The 25,473-nt window shown below is 44.2% G+C and overlaps 3 non-coding genes across 3 annotated transcripts; 1 reads left to right on the top strand and 2 right to left on the bottom strand.

Moving 5' to 3' along the window:
- On the bottom strand, nucleotides 1–73 carry TRNAV-CAC (transfer RNA valine (anticodon CAC)). The gene has a single exon. It is a non-coding gene; the product is annotated as a tRNA-Val (tRNA).
- A 14,630-nt stretch (nucleotides 74–14,703) lies between these two features.
- Nucleotides 14,704–14,777, top strand: TRNAN-GUU (transfer RNA asparagine (anticodon GUU)). Its single transcript has one exon. It is a non-coding gene; the product is annotated as a tRNA-Asn (tRNA).
- Nucleotides 14,778–25,058: 10,281 nt separating this feature from the next.
- On the bottom strand, nucleotides 25,059–25,131 carry TRNAK-CUU (transfer RNA lysine (anticodon CUU)). The gene has a single exon. It is a non-coding gene; the product is annotated as a tRNA-Lys (tRNA).
- Nucleotides 25,132–25,473: the final 342 nt, after the last annotated feature.

Raw genomic sequence — 25,473 nt, 5'->3', positions numbered from 1 at the left:
TGTTTCCGCCCGGTTTCGAACCGGGGACCTTTCGCGTGTGAGGCGAACGTGATAACCACTACACTACGGAAACACCCGTGAAACATCCATGAAATCTTTATGCTGCTCTTCTTTAACTTTTGTGGCTTTCAGTGGACGAAATTCAATCCCAGTTCGAAATTCCAGTGCCAGCAGCAAAGTCCTGGAAAGGGCCTCAGTAAGCACTGAGCGAACCAAGGCTCACTGCATTTGCCTTGACTGGTCATTTCTCTCAAGACTTAGCTTTAACGCCTCTTTGTTATCTCTTTCTCTTGTTCCTGTCATTTTAGTTTGCTTTTGGTGTGAGATCTCAAATCCAGTGTGTGGGGCCCCATGGTCCTTGTTTCGAGGGTAGGCGAGGAACCCTAAGCCAGGGAATATCGGGAGTTTCAGTCTCCTTTGCCCAAAGGGTTCCCTCGGTGCTTCCTGAGGCCCTTTTCTTCTTCAGTGTCAGCCTGTGGAGAAGGCTCAGGTGATAGAAGAGAACAAAGAGAACCTTTAGAACTCTCCGGAACTAAAACTAACAAAAAGCATGACTCGTTTGGTGCCCCGCCTCCCAAGAACCAGATGAGAATTGTGTCCTCGTCTCCCATCTGACTTAGAGCAGAGAAATGAGGTCTGGCTTAAGATGCTGAGTAATTGGAAGTCTTCCTGCCATGTTTCTTTTTTCCTTCTTCTCCTTACAAGGCTATTGGGGAACACTTGTCTTTCCGCAAAAGAAAACCTGTTTTTGCCCGGTTTCTAAACAGGGACCTTTCGCGCATAAAGCGAAGGTGATAAGCACTGCAGTACGGCAAACACGTGAGTGAGCTAACCTAAGAATTTGTCCATGAAAATTGTACGACCTGCAGTTTTCAAGTACTTTGGCTTCCAGCACACGAAACTCAACTACATTTGAAATTCGCCTGCCAGCAGCAAAGTGGTGGAGAAAGCCCTCGGGAAAAGCACCAACAATCCCTTCAGGCAAAGGAGTCTGCGGCATCAGTTAGGACATAATGTAGTTTTCTGCGCCTATCCGTTAAGCTAGGACTTGGAGGAGGGCCCTCCCTTGAGCGAGATCCCTCAGTTCATTAGAATTTCCATTTTCAGAACTAAGCTCCTCTCGGGCTCTCCAGCTCCCCACAGCCCAGGAGCTGTGAACACAGTCACCCCGGGGCTTCGGACCAGCGCCTCGGTGGCCCCTTTAACGGCGCTGGTGCTCTTGACAAATGATCCGTGTTTCCATGAAAAGATGTGCAATGTCATTACTCGTTATTCATCCCCCCACTTGCTGGTAGTTGCCATGGAGTTGCTTAGGACTCAGGGCGACCACATGAGTGGAGTACAGAACTGCCCCATAGGGTTTCAAGGCTGTAATTTGGTGCTGCAGTGGTTAAAGCGCTTGGCTGCTAACTGAAAGGTCAGCAATTCGAATCCAGGAGCCGCTGGGCTGGAGAAAGATGTGGCAGCCTGCTTCTGTAAAGATCAGAGCCTTGGAAACCCTATGGGGCAGTTCTACTCTGTCCTATAGGGTCGCTATGAGTCAGAATCAACTCGATGGCAACGGCTTCCAGTTTTGGACCTTTCAGAAGCAGATCACCAGACGTGTCTTCCGAGGCGCCTCTGCGTGGGTTCCAACCACAAACCTTTCAGTTAGTAGCCGAGAGCTCAACCTTTTGGCAGAAAACCGGAAAACAAGCATTGCTGAGGACGTGGAAAATTGGAACCCTCACCCATTGCTGGTGAGATTGTAAAATGGTACAGCCTCTGGAAATCCGTTTGGCAGTTCCTCAAGATTTAACCATAGAATTCCCAGATGACCCAACACCTCCACCACTAGGCATATACGCCAAAATTGAAAGCAAGAATGCAAACAGATATTTGTACACCAGTGTTCACTGTAGCCTTATTCACATTATCCAAAAAGTGTAAACAACCCAAGTGTCCATCAGCAGATGAATGGATGAACAAAATGTGGTATATCCATACAATGGAATATTATTCAGCCATAAACAGGAAGTTGTGATACATGTTAAGACATGGAAGAACCTAGAAAAATTATGCTGAATGAAAGAAGCCAGATACAAAAGGACAAATATTATATGATCCCTCTTACTTGGAATCTCTAAAACAGCAAGTGCATGGAGATCAAAGTTTATTAGTGGTTACCAGGGGCGGGTGGGAGGGAAAAGGCAGGAAAGATTGCTTAAGGGGCACTGAATTTCTGTTAAGGATGTGGAATCACACATGCACACACTCAAAATGATCCACACGTCCGGTCCACCCAGGAACACCAGAACCCTCCCTCCAGGCCCTACCCTGCACTTTCCCTGGGGCCTGACCTGCGCTCTTTCCTCAGAAGCCCTTTTGCCTCAGCACCTCCTCTCTGCACCCCCTTGACACTTGTGGTGTCTCTTGTTCTGTCCCACTCAATTTCAGTCCACTACTCTAATCATGTCCTCATGTTTTAGCCGTACCTTAGCAAAGGCTGAGACAGGTGTCTTAGGGCACTTGGCTCTTTGAAAATATCTAACAAGCAACACAGGCCAAGCCAGCCTTGAAGACCTGCATTGGATTCTTTACAGAGGCAGAGAAGAGCGGGCTACTGGAGAACCACAAACTCACTCCGTGCGCCCCCGCATATCGCACACCTCGGCCGAGCCCAGTTCAAGAAACGGAAAAAAAGCGCCTTCTGAAGCTTCTCTGCAGACAGAAGCCGAAGAGAGTCGGTTTCTTGACCCAGAGAGGCCAGTCGAGCGGAGGGGTCTCAGGTATGTCCCCTGAGGCCAGGAACAGGCTGATTTTGAGGGACAGAGCCAAATAAAAGGGGCAAAGTCAGCCCAACCCCACACCTTGAAATTAAGGGTCTCTATTTTTTTTTTTTTTAACCCTAAGGTCTGAGCGAGCGGAGGGCCACGCCTTAAATTGATCTCCCGCATTTATCAGGAGAGTCCTTAGTCCAAATTCATAGCTCAGGAAAGGGAGGAACTGTACAGACCAACGTCCACATTTGATGGACAAAAAACCAAAAGGTCTATTGCGGTCGAGTCTATTCCGACTCACAGCGAGCAGGGTAGAACAGCCCCAAAGGGTTTCCAAAGAGCGGCTGGTGGATTCCAACTACAGACTCTTGACATAGCAGCCTGAGCTCTCAACCACTGTACTACCATGGAGAACACGAAAATTCCCTATAATTAGATGTGCAGTGTGAGGAAAAGTCCTGCGCCAAGGAGAACTCACACTTTTGCCTGAGCATATGGAAGGGTGGAGTTGCCATCAACAAAGATGGGGAAACGGCAGGGGCAGCGGAGTTTCGGGGGGAAAATCCGGAGTTCAATACGCGATCCCGGGGTCCTGTTTCAAAGAGTTATTCCTCCAGGCTGTCTCCGTTTCTGCATCCATCTGAACCCTTTTTGATGTTGGAGTTCTTGGGCGCTCGTGCTCGACCCTCTTCCCACCCTGGGCGCCTCCTTCCTCCAGGCTCGTCCCCTACGCTAGACCCCGGCCACCGTCTCTTCACACGCTGCCGCCGCGCAAAGGCTCATCTCTATGTCAGGTCTGAGGTGCGGTGGCGGGGAAGAGCCACCTCCCTCCGAAACTTGCGGAGACCTGACAGTGCTCGGCGTGCTGCAGGCTGGCTGGCGTTTTCGAGAAGACAAGGAGGAAAGGGCCTTGGGGGACGATCGCTGGAGGAGAGGGCAGCATCCGAGAAGGTAGGCGTCCTGGCGTCCCTGACTTTGGTGCCAAGAGATGTACTATCTGGAGGCAGGAGATTACACCAGCCCTGACAGGTCCCTGGTGGTCTAGTGGCCAGGATTCGGCGCTTTCACCGCTGCGGCTTGGGTTCGATTCCCGGTCAGGGAAAACTGTTTTGCGCCCTCTCTCCTCTGCCTTGTTTGATGCAAAAGAGGCCCCGAATCGCCCAGGCTTGGAGAGGTGAGAGGCGATGAGCAGCTGTTCAGAGGCTTCGGGTTCCCAACAGCTGTATCCTGCTCTGGGCCACCAGGAACCTTCACCACTCCTGTGGTCCTCATCTTAGAAACCTAACCTTTCACTTTCAGAATGTTCATCTCCAGAGAACAAAGTAGAACCTGGGACAAGAGCTCCAAATTTCCTTTTTCAAAACAATTTCAAACATAAAGTTGAAAGAGCAGTGACTTTATGCTTCACGCATTTACCAATGAACATTTTCCACATTAGCTTTGTCCATCTCTCCACAGGTATGTATTTTCTACCCCATTTCAGAGTAACTTGCAGATATCTCTGGATCCTTTGGTTACTCCTTTCCTTTGGCAATACCCCTCTAAACCAGCCTCTTGGGGACTTTTCCTCTTTATCCTCTCAAAGAGGTCCCTCTTGCTCCTTTAGCCTAAACTGTCAGGTGTGACCTGGAGCCCCTCCAGGAATTACAAAGATTCCAGTCACTGGGAAAATCTCAGGTGTTTAGAGATTATCCCTCAGGAACCAGGGAAAAAGTCCAAATCCTCTGAGTAAAAATTAATTGTACACTCCACAGACATGCTCATTCACCCCTACTTTTATCCCCTGGAAAGGTCCAGAAGACACTACTCTCAACAAGGCTGTGAGAACTGTTTTCACATCCTCAAAGAACTCTGTGGTGGCCATTTTATGAAAGACAGTGGGAACTGCTACCGTGGAAATGGGATCATTGAAATGAATGGGGATGATGGGAAGATGGGACTGGAAGGGTCAAGTTACAACATTTAACCGTAAGGGACAAGGTGACCTCAGTTACTACCTTGAGTACAGAGCTGAAGCAGTAATCAGAATGGTCTGTCTCTCAAAGCTCTTTGGCATTAACTCCTTGGTCAGTGTCTCTATAAATGCAATAGATGGGCAACCTATTAAAGTCTTACTTGATTTGCATAAGCAGAAACACACTAAGTCTGGTGAACATAGTCTGACTTGAATCACAGCAATAGACAGTCACAGACCCTCAACAAATTCACAAGCACAGAGCTCTTTGAACAAAAGAGAGTTAGATCCCCTCAAGGAAGAACCTGTTTATACAGTCAAAAATCAATTCTCTTAGGGTTTTACCTAAATGGCGTATTCCCACCAAAGTTATCTGAGTAGAATGACCTCTTAGTAAATATTATTTTACAGCAGAATATTTGGAATTTACACCATAAGAGTATAAGTACTTAGGTGTGTTATTAGTTCATTTTCATAATCAAAAAATATTTTAGAAGGGTTCTTATCAGGGTTGATCATCAGTGAAACTAGAGTGAGGCAAGTTTAGAATGTGAACATCTATTTGACTTTGACTATCATGAGATTTACCTTTCCTAGGAAGGAAAAGTAGATTAATGTGTATTTAAATAGGACTTAACATTTTTAGAGGAGTAGATAAAATTATTTTTAGGTTGTTTTAGTTACCAATTTGGGAAAATTATTAAGGTAATCACTGGGTTGGTAATGTGTGGTGGTTAAGGTTGTGTGTCAACTTGGCTGGGCCATGATTCTCAGTGGTTTGACAGTCATGTAATGATGTAATCTGGCAGTTATATAGTGATGTAGTCATCCTGCATGATGTGATCTGACATGATAAGCCAATCAGTGGTAAGGGGATTTTCTTCAGGGGTGTGGCCTGCAGCCAATATACGTATAGATGTTTTTCCAAACCTTGCTTGCTTGCTCTGAATCCTGCATCTGGCTGGCCATCATCTGACCTCCAGTTCTTGGGACTTTAGCCAGCAGCCTGCCACCTTACCTGCCAATCTTGGGTTCATGAGCCCTTGCAGGTACTTGAGATGGGAGAAGCCTCCAGCCTGATGTCTGACCCATGGACTTGGGACTTGCTATCCTGTACAACCATGTGAGCAATTTCCTTGAGATAAAGTTCTCTCTTTATACCCGTTTATATCTATATATATACACACATACACACAGTTATGTATGCATACACCCACACACACACTCCCACACACATGCTTCACTGGTTTTGCTTCTCTTGGGTATCCGGCCTAAGACATTTGGTGCTGAGAGTGGTTCCAGAGGAACAGAATCATAAGGACGAGTTTTCTAATTTGGTTCACAAGTCTGACTAGTCTTAGAAGTGCTGATGACTCTACCTCCAGTAGTAAAGAGGGAGGCAATTTTAATATACCAAATATCAACAGAAATAGATCATGTATTGGTGAGAAGCGAAGCTCTGGGTGATCACACGTTTCAAAATTTTCCACAATTTTGTCAGAATGAGAAGTACGGAAGCTGGTTGGTTGGTCCTCCTTTCATTAGACAAAGTGATAAGAGAGAGGAGCTCAGGGCTTCAGAGTTACAGTTCAAGCACCGTATAAAATACCTCAAAGTTGCAACTTGCTTCCTGAAAGAAAGCCTTATTTCTTGTAGTAACAGAGCTGATATTGCTAAAAATCTAACACAGAATCTTATTGTAAGAGTGGCTGAATTACAATGCCAATGAATTCCCAACTTTGAATGGTGTCTGAAGTTAAAGTGAGGGCATTGATTGAGAAGAAATGGGACCCTATAGGACAGAACAGAACTGCCGCATAAAGTTTCCAGGGAGTGCCTGGTGGATTTGAACTGTGGACCTGTTTTGTGAGGAGACTTAGCACTTCCGCACTATGCCACCACACTTTACATATTAGGTATGGGAGATAGGAAATAACATCGAAGATAGGTTCCCCCCCGCCGCCCTTAATTGTGAAATATACGAAAAGCTTACAGGTTTCTGCTTTGGGCCGTGTTAGTGTTAGAGAAAATGGTATTTACTATTGTTCTATCTTAAACCACTAGAAGATAAGACAAAATATGTGAAATAGCTCTTTGGAGGCACTGTACCACAGGAAGTATATGACAGAGCTCAGACTAAGGCAGTAACAGTGTGTGTTTCCACCAGGCTGAATGGAAAGAGCATCTAACACATGTGGCAGGAAGGAGAGTCTTCAGAAGGGTAATGCCTCAATACCACGTCCACATTAGCCTAGAATGTTCTGAACTTGCCCCAACAAAGCTTAAAAGCAAGCCTGGAAAGAATGAAATTGTTTGCAAGTCACTTCACGACATCCCAGAGCAAAGGCCTAAAATATTTACAGGAGTATATGAAGAAAAACTTTTTAGTAGTCCTGATGTAGGAACACATGATCCATAAGTGTGAGAAAAATCAATTAACAGAAATAACCTAGATGATAGAATCAGTAGACAAGATATTAAAACAGCTATTATAAACACACTGTATAGGTTCAGAAAAATGGAGGAAAGCATGAGCTTCATGAGGAGAGAAATAAAAAATAGAGATTCAAATAAGTCCTGTTGGACTTCCTGGCAGCCTTTGTGACAGACTTCATCTTGGTTCCAGCAACCTCTGTGAGGAAGTCCATCTTGAATTCTAACTTCCTGTGCATTTGATTTTCATAATCCCTCCCCTTCTCCTGGAAATCTCAGCCCATCTAATGAATAAAGATACCAATGCCTTCTCCCCTCCCCCCAAAAACTTTTATAAGCCCCAGGGAATCCTTTCTTCTTTGAGAGAGCTAGGTAGAAATCCCTCTCCCTCTCTCCTTCGGGAGCCTTTTACTTTCTTTCTGTCCCTAATAAACCTTTACTCATGTGGAACCTCTGAGCCTCTCCTGGTCATTCCTGGTCACGCAGGGCTTAGTCCCCAGCTGGGAAGCCTTGCCCTCTAACAATTTTTACAGATGACACAAACCCCAGAACCTTTAAAGAGTGATACATATGACTACATCAAAATTTCAATTCAAATACAAACGACGAACTTTAAAAACATTCTACGTAACAACGAAATTATTTTTCTTTTCATTGTTGCTGTTGTTAGGTGCCACTGAGTCGGTTCTGACTCATAGCAGCCCTACTTAAAACAGAATGAAACACTGCCCAGTTCTGCGCCATCCTCACAATCGTTATGCTTGTGCCCATTGTTGTAGCCACTGTATTAATCTGTCTTGTTGAGGTCTTCCTCTTTTTCGATGACCTTTTTTTAGTATGTATTTTTATCAAAGTAATATATGCCCAAAAGTTTGTTACTAAAAACAGTAGTTCCCCTGACCCCTTTCTACATTTCCTGTTCTCCAGAGATAACCACTTTCAACCCATATAACCAATTATCTGGCTATTTCTCTCTTTAGAGAAACATTGTTATGCCTTGATTTTCCAGTCTACCCCCTGCAGACAGCCTGCAAGGTGAAAAAAGGAGTGCATCTGAGTTGGTGCCTGCATCAACTGCTAGTCAACACCAAGGGAGCCAACAAGGCGCTTCACTTGGCTTCCACTCAGTTGTCCACCGATTTAATCCACCTCACCCCTCCACACTGTGAAAGGAAACTTTGCAAGAAAAAATGCCAGGCAAGCTGCTTTGAAGTTTATCTGTGGAACCGGGTTTGGGTTTTCGGGTGGGTCAGGAAGGGATGGGAGTGCTCCTGAGTGAGGAGCGTGGTGGTCCACACCCAGCAACTGAAACTGCTGCCGTGAACGCCCAGTTCCTCTGCCTTCCCCTCCCTACTTTCTCATTTTTTTTTTTTTTCCTATTCTCCCCTTTGTTTTTTCCTGTCTTTCCTCCTTCCTCAGCTATTTTCTGAGGGTTTCTGGAATCTCAGTTTCTGAGGAGGAGAGAAGAGGACGAAGGGTCAGGCTGCGAGGCCTAAAAGGCCGCGGGGAGCAAGAGGGGGGTCTGGAGCAGCTGGGGCTCCCCTCCTGCTTCTTCCCTTCCAGTCTGAAACCTTTCTGGCTCCTAGATGACCACCAGGAGGGGGACATGGAAAAGGGGGTAATGAGTTTCATTCACTAAAGAGTTAACAACAACAACAAAAAAACTTTAAACACTAAGGTTTCACTGAGATTTCAACTCGGATCTCTCTATTCAGAGTCCAGAGTGCTCACCATTACGCCATGGAATCCCCTCAGAAGTTGATGACTGCATCCCAACACCAGACCTCATTTCCATTGCTGTCCAGTGGATTTTGACTCATACCTATGAGTATCACAGTGAAAACCCAAACCCAATAACACTGCTGTCAAGTTGATTCCAACTGATATATATGACTATCTCAATAAAAACCAAAAACAGCAAACCCGTTGCCATCAAGTTGATTATGACTCATCTCATTAAAAAAAAAATTAGTGGTGTGTAAATACTAATTTAGCATCCATAGTTTCCACAGACTAATCTCAAGGCAGTCCTCTGTCAGATAGGACTTGAGTACGGTTGACCTGTATGAGTGGGCTCACCGCTCTCGCTTTCTCTCTGCCCTTCTCCTTTTATTGACTTCTATCATTTCATTCAGAGCCCTGGTGGCCCAGTGCTTAAGAGTTTGGCTGGTAACTGAAAAGGCTGGAAGTTTGAATTCACCAGTCGCTCCTTGGAAACCTTATGGGAGCAGTTCTACTCTGTAATATAGGGTCACTTTCAGCTGGATGGATGGCAAAAAAAAAAATCATTCACATTTCAGGAAATGAGGGAAAATTCACTTTGGGTTTGGGGCAATAGCACAGCTCTTTAAGTCTCCATCATAAACCACAAACTCTGCCTCATTTGCCAGAGTTTCCTGTCCCAAGGTGAAATTTCTGCAAACAATAGTGTTATTTCCTTTTCTCTGCCTTCACCCATTTCTCATTGCCCAGGGAGGGCAGATGATTGTCAGGGCAGGAGTTGGGACTTTGTGTGTCCCTTGGGCAAACAGTTCCCATTACACTCCAAAGCCACCACAGCTTCCTAAGTAGAGTATAGAAAGGTGTGTCAGCAGTGGTTTATCTGGAAGTAGGTTCACAAGACAGGATAACTTTCATTTTCTTCTTTACACACTTCTTTTTTTTGGTAAGTTTTCTTACAACAAGCATCTATTTGTCAGATTTACAATAAAACAATTAACAATGCTTAACATTTACACACTTAGACAAACCAGACTAACCTCATCTGCTGTGACTCAAAATTGACCACGTATGCTTGAGGCTGTAAAGACAGAGGTCTGACGCTTATACAGCCACAGTCTGTTCTCTAAGAGCTTGGCCACGTCCATTACATTGCAATTTCTCATTGTTTTTTAGATGTTTTCTAAAATGTACTGTAAAGAATTTAACTTCATCCAAGGAATTTTATCTTTGTCCTTGGTTTCTAAGAGATAACTCTAAACCAAAAACCAAAAAGAAAACCAAAAAACAAAACAGCAAACTATTGCTGTCAAGTCAATTCCAACTCATACATACATTTATGTAGTACAGGGCAGACCTGCCCAATAGATTTTCTGAGGATTTAAATCCTTACGGAAGCAGATTGACACAACTTTCTCCAGTAGAGTGCCTAGTGGATCGAAACCACTGACCTTTAGGTTAGCAGCCCAGCACTTAACCACTGTCCCACCAGGGCTCCTTGAGATAACTCTAAACTCTTGGAATTTGCTAAGTAATTGAGATTCCTTTGTTTACTACGAAACCCTGGTGGTGTAGTGGTTAAGTGCTAAGGCTGCTAACCAAAAGGTCAGCAATTTGGATCCAGCAGGCGCTCCTTGGAAACTCTATGGGACAGTTCTACTGTGTCCTATAGGGTCGCTGTGAGTCGGAATGGACAACAGGTTTGTTTACTATAGGCCTCCAGACCACACCTGAAGGTTTATGCTAATAAAGCAACTCAGATGGGGGCTGGCCAACCTAGAAAGACCACCTCCTGTTACCAGCCAATTTGGGGGGAGGTGGGTAAGTTTTGCCGTAACATCCATATATAGTGGATACAGGCCACACCCCTCAGAAAACTCTTACAACTGATTGGCCAATCACATGAGATCACATCATGGAAGTGAATACACTATATTACATTATGAAAAAGCAGTATGTCCAGCATCTGCCAAACCACTGAGAATCATAACCTAATCAAGTTGACACATAATATTAACCATCATGGGTCTTATGTCCTCAACCTGCCATCATGTGGCTGGCTGATAGCCCCACCTCCACTGGGGACTGGTGTCATATCAGGGACTCAGAGTTGTTTTCCACTGTTGGTTTTGGGTACTGAGTAGTGGCTGTAGCCAGATTAGCCTTGGTGAGTGGAAGCCCATGTCACTGAGCCCATGCGTAATTTCTATCACCGCTGCTAGGCCACTTTGTTTATGAGCCCTTTGGGCAGTCCTAGAATTTCCATTTGGTTTCTTTTGATGGTTTTCAAAGCTCCATTATCTATCAGGTCACTCACTGACATCATGTTTTCTGTGTGTGTGTGTGCAATAGCTGCTTTGAAGTTTGCTAAATCTAACATTTGGGACATTTTTGAGCTGAGAGTTGGTTTCTATTGACTTATTTTTGCTTTGAATATGGGTCACATGTTTCTTTGAATGTATAGTATTTTTTATTAGACACTTTGAATGATACATTGTAGTGTATTCTGATATCTTTCTCCAGAGTATCAATGTTTGTTCTAGGATACCTTATGGGCAGTTCTACTCTGTCATATAGGGTCACTATGAGTTGGAATTGATTTGATGGCACACAACAACAACAACAACAACAACAAGCATTTTGATTACTGGCTGATTACCTTAAATTTGTATAAGACTGGATTTAGGCTTTAAGATGAATGTGTGGAAAGTTCAAGGTGTTTACCAAAGCCCTCACCTTGTTGGAACTCCACCTCCAAACTGTGACTCCTCTGCACCTCAGGGGTTGGTTTGTACTTTGTTAGGGCCTGTCAACAGTAAACCTTATATTAGGGTATGGGTTGTGCTCTTCAAGTACAGTCTTCTGGAGAGAGTCTCAGCTGGATGCTCAGTGGTAAAGAGTTAACAAAGCTTGAATTTCAACATTGCCTGGTACTGACCTCTAGGACCTCTGTTCTGTTCTCCATCCTGTAGCATCTGTCCTCTGGCGAGCCTGGGTAGTACTTTCTTGCACATGAGCAGCCCAGCACTCAGCAAATAGCCTGCAGAGGACCCCCATATGGAATTCTGAAAATTGACCTCTAAATGGTTTTCTCCTTTCTCGTGCTCTAATCTTTCCTTACTCTGGTCTCTGCCTCCTCATGTGAATACCATGCTCTGCTGGGATTTCAGCTTGCTGTACCACCATCAGGAATTCTCCCAAACCCTCTCTCAGTAATCACAGTCTTGCACTGCTTCTGTCCAATGTCTGTAAACTGGTGCCTCATATATTTTGTCATTTTTTTTGTTATTTAAAGGAAGAAGACTAATTTGGGAGGAGTTACTATGTCATAGCTGCAGGTGAACAGAGTGGTGCACAGGCTTCAGCAGACCACCTTTAAAATGGTGGCTTTTCCACCTGGATTACTGATTCTTGTCAGTACCTTTGCAAATGAGGGCTTAATCACATGTGTTACGGATTTCAAAATAATTTGAACATCATTTTCCACATTTACAAATGACCTGGACCAAGGATTTTCTTTTTATTTTCTTAATGAGTACAATAAAAAATGACCTGGGACTCCTGGGTTTACTTTCAGCATGATGGTCTCACAATACCTAGGCTGAATATCCTGTCCTCTGGGATAATTCAATACTTCTAACTCTCCTAGGACCACAAGAGAGAGGATTAGCAAAAGGAGACCTGTAAAGCACCAACACTGGTCCTGTTAGAGAGGACTGGGCCTAGGCTGGGCAGGTGCAGTAGAAAATGATAGCATTCCCAGAATGGGGAGGCCACCATGAGGGGCAAAGGAGGGGAGGAGAGGCCCAGAGAGACAAGCTTCCTTTACTGGGGCCAGTGAATAGATATAGTGAATAGACACATTGAATAGGTGGGGTCTTCCTCACTTTTCTTTTCAATCTCACAATCCTGTCCCTCTTCCCTTTGAACCTCCCTCTGGATAATCTTCTCCATCGCTGCCTAGGCACGACGGAGCTGGAGGTCTGGTCCCACTGCATCTTCTCTCCCATACAAGCTAACCTTTCTTCTATAGGGACCCATTTTGGGGGCCTGTTGAAGCCTGTACATCTTTCTTGGAATAATGGCTTTTAATGTGTAGAACAGAACATTTAGAATGACAAAAAGAGGCAACTTTCAAATCTAGTTATCTTTGTGAGCCTTCCAAGTCTTATAGGAGAGTGAAATAGCACCAACCCTCCAAACATAGGAAGCATGGTAGACCCAAGACTCCAGAATTGGGGTAGTCCAAAATAAGAAATCTTAAATTCAGTCACTCTCAGGGAAATTTAAACTCTCAGACATCATTCTTCTTTACTGGCCAAACAAAAAAAGCTGTAGTTCCCAGCAGCAGAGTTCCAAGAGGAAGGACCACCGGACTCCTCATGGCCACCCCAGGGATTCGCATAGCCCCAGGAGCAGCCATACACCTATCCAAATAAAAGACACTGGCTGGAAGCGGGGCGGTACTGAGGACCTTGAAATTAGAAGCCCTGCGCCGTGCAGACCGAAGAAGCAGGATGATGAAAAGCTGTGAGCTTCTCTTCTGCTAGCTGTGAGCTAGCAGCCTGAGATCAGTTGCCGAAACGTAAGATACCTGGGCGCGTTGCCTATGAGCAAAGTGAGGTTTGCAGGGATTTTAATGGATTTCCTCGGTTCCAGGGCTGGTAGGGACTAAGTCACTGTCCAGGCCCCTGAATGTCTTGCTTCAGAGCACAAGAGGGGAGCCGGGCAGTGGATTGGAACTGCTGCGCAGAAGGGGCATCAGACTGCGGTAGCGACTCCGCCCTCCCTTGGGCCTCTGAGAATGGCCTCCGCCTGTGCTCTTTTCCTCCAGGCGGAACTCCAGGCGTTCATGGAAAGAAAGGACGACCAGGAACTAAGGGTCTATTCCAACCTACCTCATACGGTCCTACCGAGACTTACCACGGATCCACCCTCTTGGTCCTGGTACTGGAATGTGCAAGCTTTCCACGACCATCGTGGGTACTTTTCTCCCAGTTCTTTAGGAGCAAGAGAAAGTTCCTGGGGCTCCAAGTGCCCCTACTGTTTGTTTGCCTCCCCTTCCTTACTGCGTGGTCGGAGCTGTACACTCTTCACTTCTTCTCTGAAGGCTTTGGGAGAAATACTACAGCAAAAGAAACACACTTATTAATAAACATAACTTTAGTTAAGTTTATTATCGATCCAAAAAGAGAGAGAGAATACAAGTTTGCAAGTAGCACACAAAGGCCTACAGAGCTATACTGGTTTTGCAGCTCCATAGGGAATTAAAGTAACAGCTGTACATTACCCTACTGTTAGTAAACAATCACCTTTACTCAAGTTAAGCTGGTATGAAGCTTACTCTGACGCTCTGTCCTTCCTAATTCCTTGCCAGTACCTCCTACGGTTGCCCGTGACAATAATGCACTTCACACTGCACTTGGTTAGTTACTTTCTCAACGTTCGGAAAGTCCCAGAGCGCAAAGATGGGGCGGGGGTGGGCGGTTGGGGCGTGGACCCTGGGCGGGGAGGCTGGGGCAGATCTCCGAGGCCTCAGAATGCAGAGCCCTGCAGGGCGGTGTTTTGTGGTGCATTCTCCCCTGCTGGTGGTGAGCAGCCACTGTGCGTCTCCCACTGCGAGAGGGTACGGGTATCGGAGTCCCCCAGCGCACTCGGGCTCGATGTCAACGCCCAAATGTGTCCAAAGGCAGGACTCTCGGCCTAAATGTCTCTTCGCTACCAGTCTCTGGAGCGCGCGCGGTTGAACAGGCCAGAACAATGTTAAGATGTCCCCAGCCTGAGATTAAAGGGCAATTCCTGACATCAGATAGGAAATTTGGAAAAAGAGGGCTCTGTGTGTCTGTGGCACAACTGGTCAGCGCATTTGGCTGTTAACCAAAAGGTTGGTGGTTCGAGCCCACCCAGGGACAATATGCTTTACTTTAAGCCCTTTGTAGTTGCTTAATAGCAGCTTCACAGCAACACACAAGCGCCCACAGTACGACAAACTGACAGACTTGTGTGTTGCTGTGATAGTGGAAGCTATGCCACCGGTATTCAGGTACCAGTAGGGTCACGCATGGAGGACAGGTTTCAGCTGAGCTTCCAGACTAAGACAGACTAGGAAGAAGGACCCGGCAGTATACTTTTGAAAAGCATTAGCCAGTGAAAACCTTATGAATAGCAGTGGAACATTGTCTGATATAGTGCTGGAAGATGAACCCCCCAGGTTGGAAGACACTCAAAAGATGACTAAGGAAGAGCTGCCTCCTCAAAGTGCAGTTGACCTTAATGACGTGGATGGAGTAAAGCTTTCGGGACCTTCATTTGCTGATGTGGCACGACTCAAAATGAGAAGAAACAGCTGCTAACGTCCGTTAATAATTGGAACCTGGAATGTACGAAGTATGAACCTAGGAAATTTGGAAATCATCAAAAATGAGACAGAATGCATAAACATTGATATCCTAGGCATTAGTGAGCTGAAATGGACTGGTATTGGCCATTTCGAATTGGACAATCATATAGTCTGCTATGCTGGGAATGACAGCTCGAAGAGGAATGGTGTTGCATTCATGGTCAAAAAGAACGTTTCAAGATCTATCCTGAAGTACAATGCTGTCAGTGATAGGATAATATCCATACGCCTACAAGGAAGACCAGTTAATACGACTGTTATTCAAATTAACGCACCAACCACTAGGGCCAAGGATGAAGAAATAGAAGATTTTTGTCAGCTGCTGCAGTCTGAAATTGATCGAACATGCAATCAAGATGCATTGATCATTACTGGCGATTGGGATGGGAAAGTTGGAAACAAAGAAGAAAGATCAGTAGTTGGAAAATATGGCCTTGGTGATAGAAACAATGGCAGAGATCGAATGATAGAAGTTTGCAAGACCAACGACTTCTTCATTGCAAATACCTTCTTTCACCAACATAAACAGTAACTATACACATGGACCTCTCCAGATGGAACACACAGAAATCAAATTGACTACATCTGTGGAGAGAGACGATGGAAAAGCTCAACATCATCAGTCAGAACAAGGCCAGGGGCTGACGGTGGAACAGACCATCAATTGCTCATATGCAAGCTCAAGCTGAAAATGAAGAAAATCAGAGCAAGTCCACGAGAGCAAAAATATGACCTTGAGTATGTCCCACCTGAATTTAGAGACCATCTCAAGAATAGATTTGATGCACTGAACACTAGTGAGTGAAGACCAGACGAGTTGTGGAAGGACATCATCCATGAAGACAGCAAGAGGTCACTGAAAAGACAGGAAAGAAAGAAAAGACCAAGGTGGATGTCAGAGGAGACTGTGAAACTTGCTCTTGAGAGTCGAGCAGCTAAAGCAAAAGGAAGAATTGATGAAGTAAAAGAACTGAACAGAAGATTTCAAAGGGCCTCTTGAGAAGACAAAGTAAAGTAGTATAATGACGTGCAAAGAGCTAGAGATGGAATACCAAAAGGGAAGAACACGTTCGGCGTTTCTCAAGCTGAAAGAATTGAAGACAAAATTCAAGCCTCAAGTTGCAATAGTGAAGGATTCCGTGGGGAAAATGTTAAGTGATGCAGGAAGCATCAAAAGAAGATGGAAGGAATGCACGGAGTCAATATACCAAAAAGAATTATTCGATATTCAACCATTTCAAGAGGTGGCCTATGATCAGGAACCAGTGGTACTGAAGGAAGAAGTCCAAGCTGGTCTGAAGGCATTGGTGAAAAACCAGGCTCCAGGAATTGATGGAATATCAATTGAGATGTTTCAACAAACATATGCAGCGCTGGAGGTGCTCAATCGTCTATGCCAAGAAATATGGAAGACAGCTTCCTGGCCAACTGATTGGAAGAGATCCATATTTATGCCTATTTCCAAGAAAGGTGATCCAACCAAATGTGGAATTTATAGAACAATATCATTAATATCACATCCAAGCAAAATTCTGCTGAAGATCATTCAAAAACGGCTGCAGCAGCATATCGACAGGGAACTGCCAGAGATTCAGGCCAGTTTCAGAAGAAGGCGGGGAACCAGGGATATCACTGCTGATGTCAGATGGATCCTAGCTGAAAGCACAGAATACCAGAAGGATGTTTACCTGTGTTTTTTTGATTATGCAAAGGCATTTGACTGTGTGAATCATAATAAACTATGGATAACACTCCGAAGAATGGGAATTCCAGAACACTTAATTGTGCTCATGAGGAAGCTTTACATAGATCAAGAGGCAGTTGTTCGGACAGAGCAAGGGGATATTGATTGGTTTAAAGTGAGGAAAGGTGTGCGTCAGGGTTGTATTCTTTCACCATACCTATTTAATCTGTATGCTGAACGAATAATACGAGAAGCTGGACTATATGAAGAAGAACGGGGCATCAGGATTGGAGGAAGACTCATTAACAACCTGCGCTATGCCGATGACACAACCTTCCTTGCTGAAAGTGAAGAGGACTTGAAGCACTTACTAATGAAGATCAAAGACCACAGCCTTCAGTATGGATTACCCCTCAACATAAAGAAAACAAAAATCCTCACAACTGGACCAATGGGCAACATCGTGATAAACGGAGAAAAGATTGAAGTTGTCAAGGATTTCATTTTACTTGGATCCACAATCAACAGCCATGGAAGCAGCGGTCAAGAAATCAAAAGACGCATTGCATTGGGCAAATCTGCTGCAAAGGACCTCTTCAAAGTGTTGAAGAGCAAAGATGTCACCCTGAAGACTAAGGTGCACCTGACGCAAGCCATGGTATTTTCAATCGCATCATATGCATGTGAACGCTGGACAATGAATAAGGAAGACCCAAGAAGAGTTGACGCCTTTGAATTGCGGTGTTGGCGAAGAGTATTGAATATACCATGGACTGTAGAAAGAACGAACAAACCTGTCTTAGAAGAAGTAAAACCAGAATGCTCATTAGAAGCAGGGATGGTGAGAGTGTGTCTTACATCCTTTGGACACGTTGTCAGGAGGGATCAGTCCCTGGAGAAGGACATCATGCTTGGCAGAGTACAGCGTCAGCAGAAAAGAGGAAGATCCTCAACGAGGTGGATTGACACGGTGGCTGCAACAATGAGCTCAAGCATAACAACGATTGTAAGGGTGGCGCAGGACCGGGCAGTGTATCGTTCTGTTGTGCATAGAGTCGCTATGAGTCGGAACCGACTCGATGGCACCTAACAACAACAACAACAACAGAAGCTTTAGGCTGTTAGCGACTCTTATTCTCAGAGTCCTCTGGATCTCTATTCACTTTGAATCAGATGGCAAAATTGCTGTGCGAAGATTCAAGTCCCATAAAAGTGAATAAAGGAAGGATTTTTTTCTTCAAAAAGCGTATTTCCAAAAAGCCAGCGAAAGCGGCTTTGGTGTTTACTTATTCCAGAGCCACTGCACGGATTCTCTCACTTCCTGATGCTGAGGTTTTACACTGTGCAGCCCAGAAACCTGAAGAGTCCTGATAACGGAGAATAAGAAAACCCCACATCTGTGGTGCAGCTGCAAGCTCTGTGAGGAAATCTTGGTTCCGCCACGGTGGGACTTGGAAAAAGTTACTGAATTTTTCGGGTGTCTCTGTTTCTTCGTGTATAAAGAGGGGCAAATGGGAGTACTTCCCTCATGGGTTAATCTAAATTTTAATGAGAGAGGCACATAAAGCGTTTTAGCACTTAATAAAGGCTCACTGACATCAGCTGTTAAAATTGTTTTCAGTGGCATCATCATCATCATTGTTATCTATCCTGTCCTTTTCGCAACTGCATATCCTTTCACAGCACAGGTAGACCATTGTATATTTAAGCATTTCTTAATTGATGGACATGACATTGGTTCTAATGTTTATGGTCATAATTCTTCAGAGGACAGCTTATACAGATATGTTTAATTAGGTGTGCAAGTATTTCTCTCAAATGCATTCCCGGATGTGGTGTTGCCTGATGAAAGTATTTGTGCATTTCTGATTTTGCTGGTTAGTGTCTAATTGCCCTCCAAAGGGGCTGTACCTAGTCATATCCCCACATTCTGAGAGAATGCTCTTTTCTGGGCAGCACAGGATCTGGCATTTTAATAGCAGCTGAAGCATATAACTTTTACTTGGCGAATGCTATTGCTTGCTGGTTTCACACACTATGAATTTTGTGGATGAGAGGCTGGCTCTGTGATGTTCTTCTGTACTCTCCTGAACCCTGGGATTCTGGAAAAGTGGATCCCAGGAGAGACTTGAGCTTGCATTGACCTGACTGTAGAGGGGTGGACAGAGGTAACCCTGTTCCCATTGATCCTGTGACAGAGAGTACAAGTTGCATCTTCTGAGGAACCCAGAAGTCACCCACTCTCCATAGTGGGACCTTCATGGCTAGTTCTGAGCCAAATAAAAATGGGAAAGGGAAGACTTTTTTTTTTCTCTTTATTTAATTTTAGATGAAGATTTACAGAACAAACTAGTTTCTCCTCAAACAGTACATACACTGTTGTATGACATTGGTTAACAGCCCCATGACATGTCAACATTCTCCCTTGTCAACCCTGGGTTCCCTATTACCAGCTTTCCTGTTTCCTCCTACCTTCCAGTCCCTGCCCTAGGGCTGGTGCACCCCTTTAGTCTTGTTTTTGTCCATGGGCCTGTTCAATCTTTGGCTGAAGGGTAAACCTTAGGAGTGGCCTCATTACTGAGCTGAAAGGGTGTCCAGGGGCTATATTCTCAGGGTTTCTCTAGTCTCCATCAGGCCAGCAATTCTGGTCTTTCTTTTTGAGTTAGAATTTTATTCTACATTTTTCTCCAGCTCTGTCCAGGACCCTTTTTGTCATCCCTGTCAAAGCAGTCAGTGGTAGTAGCTGGGCACCATCTAGTCGTACTGGACTCAGTCTGGTAGTGGCCATGGTAGATGTAGTCCATTAGTCCTTTGGACTGATCTTTGTCTTGTGTATTTAGTTTTCATCATTATTTCTTGCTCCTGAAGGGGTGAGGCCAGTGGAGCATCCTAGTTGGCCACTCACAGGCTTTTAAGACCCCAGACGCTACTCACCAAAGTAGAATGTAGAACATTTTCTTTATCAACGGTTATGCCAGTTGATCTAGATGTTCCCTGAGACCATGGTCCCCACAGCCTTCATCCCAGCAATTCGTTCCCTCAGGGAGTTTGGATGTGTCTATGGAGCTTCCACAACCTTGCCTTGTACAGGTTGTGCTGGCTTCCCCAGTATTGTGTTCTGTCTTACCCTTCACCAAAGTTACCTCTTATCTATTGTCTACTAAGTGTTTTGGAAAGGGAAGACTCTTAAGTTTAATCTTCCATGAGATTAGAACTTTAAATAATGGATTTTCTATTATTTTCTGTGGCAACTAGAGGAATGATTGCATCCTTGAGACTTTATTTGCGGGAACTTAATACTAGAGGGTGTTCTGTTGTGCTTGCGCAATTGTTTGGTCTGTGCTGGTATGTAGTGCTGGCTGTAAAATCTTGTCTGGTGAGCTGGGGTGGACAAGTAGCTAACAAAAACTTGTCACAGGAAATAGAGGATGAATTCTCACATAATTTTACCTAGAATTAATCCCTAGTTTGATCCTTTTAGAGGTTGGGGCAATAACATTAAAGAGACATCCCTTGAATGTCTAAAGTGCTTGCCATAGTAACCAGGTTACAAGTTCTTAGGAAGAGTCACATGAAGTGAGTATAGGACTTTTTTTTTTTTTTGTCCTTTTGTGATCTTTTCCTCCCAGAGGGATAGGCATATGGTTGTCTGACAACAGAAAATCCAGGGAATATATAGAAAGGCAGATGTGCTGAGGACATTTTCAGCTTCTCTTACTTAAGCTGCTAGCTCCCAGTGACTGAACAAATAGTAACCTCATTGTTTCAAACACAGACTATGTATTGAAGTTTGATAACTGTTTAGGAGTATGGAGTAAAAGCACAGGGTGAGGCTCTATTTCACAAATGATATATCACTGGTGAGGCTGACTCATGCAGGGGAGGAGTCCCCCACCCCCTCTCACTTTCTCTCTCCCACCTCCTTTTGTTGACTCCTATCATCCAAGTATATCTGAGATAATGAGGTAATATCCAGTTTAGGTTTAGGAGAAGGAAAGAAAGAACACATTAGGACTTCAGCCAAGACACGTGCTCTCCCTCAGTTTGTAAGAATTCCCTGAGTAGGATGAAAGCCCTATAAAAAATGGTACCATTCCTTATTCCATTGATCAGGGTAGACAGATTATTGTCAGGGTTAAGAGTGAGGGTTTCCTGGGTCTCTTGGCTAAACAGCATCTACTAGCATCTCAACCAATTACCGCTTCATCCATATAATCAATAAAGTTGTACACCTGTATAAAGTACAACTTTATATTTTGCCATATAGCAAAATATTAATGAGAATTACCTCTTATGATTGGAATTGAGAAACGGGAAATTTAATTTCTTCTTTCTATTGTATGGATTTGTTTGTACACCAAGCATGACTTTATTACTTTTATAACAAATAAATGACCGACTTTAAAAGTATGTATTAAAATCCTCAAACCAGACCATATTGACCTGCTGTGACTCAAAGTTGACCACAGGCTGCGGAAGCCACAAGGCAGGCCATTAACCCACAATCATTGCCTGTACCCTGAGAGCTCAGGGAAGTCGCAGTCTTTAGGGACTTCTTAAAGCATCATAATGCAGAAGTTCCACAGGATTTTCTTTCCATGGTTTTTCCAGTATTCTCTGGGCTAGAAGCCAACAGATGCTAAAAAAAAAAACTTAAAAAAAAACACTTTGTTTTGAGTTTCTAGAAACATGACCATTACTTTTTTGTGAAAAGAAAATCCACTTATGGTATTCAAAACATACATTGGCAACATAATTTTATTTTAATGAAATAGGCAGCCTCTGACAAAAATATAAAGGTTCTGACAATGATTTTTGGAAATTTTGTTGTTTAGCTGTTTTCCTTTATTTACTAATTTATTCATTTACTTTTATTGTGCGTTAGGTGCAAGTTTACAGCTCAAGTTAATGCCTCATTCAAAAATTTATACACATATTGTTTTGTGACATCAGTTGCAATCCCCACAACGTGACAGCACACTCCCCCTTTCCACCCAGGTTCCCTGTGTCCATTGAACCAGGTCCTGTCCTTTCCTATCTTTTCATCCTGCCTCTGGACAGGAGCCACCCCTTTGATCTTGTATATCTGATTGAACCTAGAAGAATGTTCCTCACGTGTATTATTTTTTGTTTTATAGTCCTGTCTAATCTTTGTCTGAAGAGTAGGCTTCGGGGATGATTTTAGTTCTGGGTTAACAGAGTGTCCAGGGGCCATAGTTTCAGGGGTTCCTCCAGTCTTTGTCAGACCATTAAGTCTGGTCTTTTTAAGTGAATTTGAGTTCTGCTCCACTCTTTTCTCCTGCTCCGTCCAGGACTCTCTGTTGTGTTCCCTGTTAGGGCAGTTATTAGTGGTAAGCCAGGCACCGTCTAGTTCTTCTGTTCTCAGGCTGGTAGTCTCTGGTTTAGATTGGTGGAAAAATTTATTTCAGTGTTTATAATGATCTGAGTGAAAGAAAGAGTGAATAAAATGAGTACATACAGACAGATAGCTTTCCAGTCAAAATGTGATACAGGCCCAAAGACAGCAACCTCATTCTCATATAAATCAGGAAATACAGACTTTCAAAAAAAATAAATAAAAGCCTATTTGACCCCCAAATTCTGCCAGTGACAAAATTAACCACAACAAAATCTTAAGAATGATAAAGTCATGTGTGCTGGGTATTCTGCATTTGTCCCTCTAGATCCATTCTCACCATTATCCACTCCATTTTATGTCCCAGGAAGCTGACCCCTGCATAAAATATTTCCCTTGCCCACTTGATTCTTGGCGGATACAGCCAATGGGATGCAAGAATATGACATGGGGGGTAATTATCTCCTGCAGGCCGGCAGAGGTTTTGTTCCATCCATGAAGTCCACAGCTATCGTCCAAGGCCACTCTGTGACAGCTGCAGACTTAGCTACAACTATGACTTCATCCAGGTTCCAGAAATATCTCTCTCTCCTTGCCCCACTAGGTCTAGGGATGGTAATGACTCTTCGCTGTTGCTAGTGCTGGGATGTCACACCATCTTTTGGTGACTGTATTCCCCTCTTAGACAGAGTCCGGTAATCTTGAGATGGAGGTCCCAGGAAATTGCCTCAATCCTCAGCAGGTAGGGTCTTCAGACAACCTCAGGGGATGCACCACAGAATTATCTGGGAGCTAATTGTGTCTCTAGTCAACTCATTGGCACAAGAATAAATACACCCTTCTTCCTTCAAAACTACCTGCAGTAAAAATTTCATAGTCTCATAGGCAGAGCAATTCCCCTACAAAAGTCAAGAGACAACAAACTGGTAAAATACTTGAAAAGCCTTTCTAAGCCTGACAGAAAACTCAGAAGCCTTAAGGGGAAAGACTGATAGGTTTAACTACATAAAAATTTTAAGAATTTATATGACAAAAAACAAATCATAAAGAAATTTGTCAAGCACCCAGCACCAGACAAGGTGTAAGAATGGTGTGGAGGTGGTATCTGACCTCCTCTAACTTCACAAGGTGGAAGGAGAGTCAAGATTGGAAGGAGAGTCAAGATTAGCAGCCCAGGGTTGATTCCTATGAGGCAGACTTGCCTCCTCTCTTTGCATCTTTACCAATTCTGACACCAACCAGCCCTCCCATGGTGCTCTCTACTTCTCTGTTGGGTCCAGTACTTCATTGCAGTGGCCACTCAGAACTCATAGACCATACTCACGATTATGAGGTTTATGAGGGAAGTAACAGATTAGATTCCTGCTTCCAAAGGGTGTGCAGTCTCTTGGCTGTTTCTCCATTGGTGGTAGTGGTGTTCTTTCTTTTCCACCTCTGGGGTAGCTCATTTCAGTCCAGCAAGATGGCAGAACTAACCAATCCCCTTGGTGGGCCACAATTACCCTATTACACAGTTCTGCCCAATCACTTGGGTGGGAGTTATAAGATCATGTCTAGAGAGGCCACACAAAAGTGATCCATCACACCGAACAAGGCCAAGGTCTGGGTGATTCAGATTCAGACAACTTATTACTTATGTAGACAACAAAAAGATGAGTAGCCAAAGGTGCCTGGGTTCTAATCCCACACACCAAAAAGGAAGACATGGAAACAAAAGGGGCCTGATGACTACAGCAGTTGTTGTAGGATATCTGTTGCTGATGAGCCAATTCTAGATTGCAGCTAAGCAGTTTTATAGTTTGCAGCTATAGCGTGAAGGTGAACAGACCATAAAACCTCGTATCTCACATCAGGACCTGGAAGGCGGTGGGTGAGAAACTGTCCCATGACTGCCTCCCAGAGAAGATAGGGAGGCAAGTGGAGAGATGGTCTCAGGGTAGTTCTTCACAAGCCTCATGGCAGTTCTTTACATGCCTCCAAGGTCTCTTGGTTCTGGGAGAATCACTTTTTATGTTTAAGGATAAATTATTTCCCACAAAAATGATTTGGAAAAGGATAGTGAGAATGGTTATACGGCTTGAAGAATGTAATCAATGTCACTGAATTGTACTTGGAGAGATCATTGAGTAGGCGTAGGTTTTATTATGTACATTTTCACCACATGCACTCAAATATATATTTCTTCTCTCTTTTTTATAATGTGTCAAAAATATATTGTTGCTGTTGTTAGGTGCACTTGAGTGGGTTCTGACTCTTGGCCACCATATGTACAACAGAATGAAATACTGCCGGGTCCTGCACCATGCTAACAATCGTTGCTATGTTTGAGCCCATTGTTGCAGCCACTGTTTCAATCCATGTCCTTGAGGGTCTTCATCTCGGTTTTGGGTCTACCAAGCTTGATGTTCATCTCCAGGAAGTGGTCCCTCCTAATAACATGTCCAAAGTAAGTGAGAGGAAGTCTCAGTGGCAGCAACTGACAATTTAAAAGCTCCTGATTCTGTTGGTGGAGCTTAGGTTGCTAGGTGGTTGAGACTTCTTAGCTGCTAATTGAAAGATCGGCAGTTAAATCCAGCAGTGGTCCTTGGAAACCCTATGTGGCAGTTCTACTCTATTGAATAGGGTCTCTATAAGTCAGAATTCACTTGATGGCAATGAGAATGGCAATGGGTTTTTCTTCTTCTTTTTTTTTATTCTCTTGGTAAGCGGCTAGAGAAGATTCTATAAGAATGGAAGGGAGGATAAAAACTACCCGCCCAACGTGGGGCTCGAACCCACGACCCTGAGATTAAGAGTCTCATGCTCTACCGACTGAGCTAGTCGGGCACCACAGTCACTCTCTTTCTACATAATTATCCTTATCTTTAGTGAGCTAGAGTCATAATTACTCAGTGTGAAAGTAATTCCTGAGTTTACAAATTCATGGACTCAGTCTCTACCTTTTACCACTGAAACACTCGAGGCTCAAAACAGAGCTTGCGCAGGGTTCGTCGGACTCACCGGAAGTGGGACTCAAGAGTCCTGAAACCCGGATATTTATACGAAAATTCCTTCTGGACCTGGTCGTTCTGAGAACCCGGTTTCGAGGACTCCGGCTCCGGAAGAGCTCGAGGGGAGGGGGATGAGTGCCGCAAACAACCGCCCCGAGCAGGAGGAAAAGCGGACACT

This window comes from Loxodonta africana, chromosome 3, assembly GCF_030014295.1.
Source record: "Loxodonta africana isolate mLoxAfr1 chromosome 3, mLoxAfr1.hap2, whole genome shotgun sequence".
Classification (NCBI taxonomy): domain Eukaryota; kingdom Metazoa; phylum Chordata; class Mammalia; order Proboscidea; family Elephantidae; genus Loxodonta; species Loxodonta africana.
The sequence above is the reverse complement of the archived record's forward strand: the minus strand, read 5'-3'. Positions and strand labels throughout refer to the sequence as shown.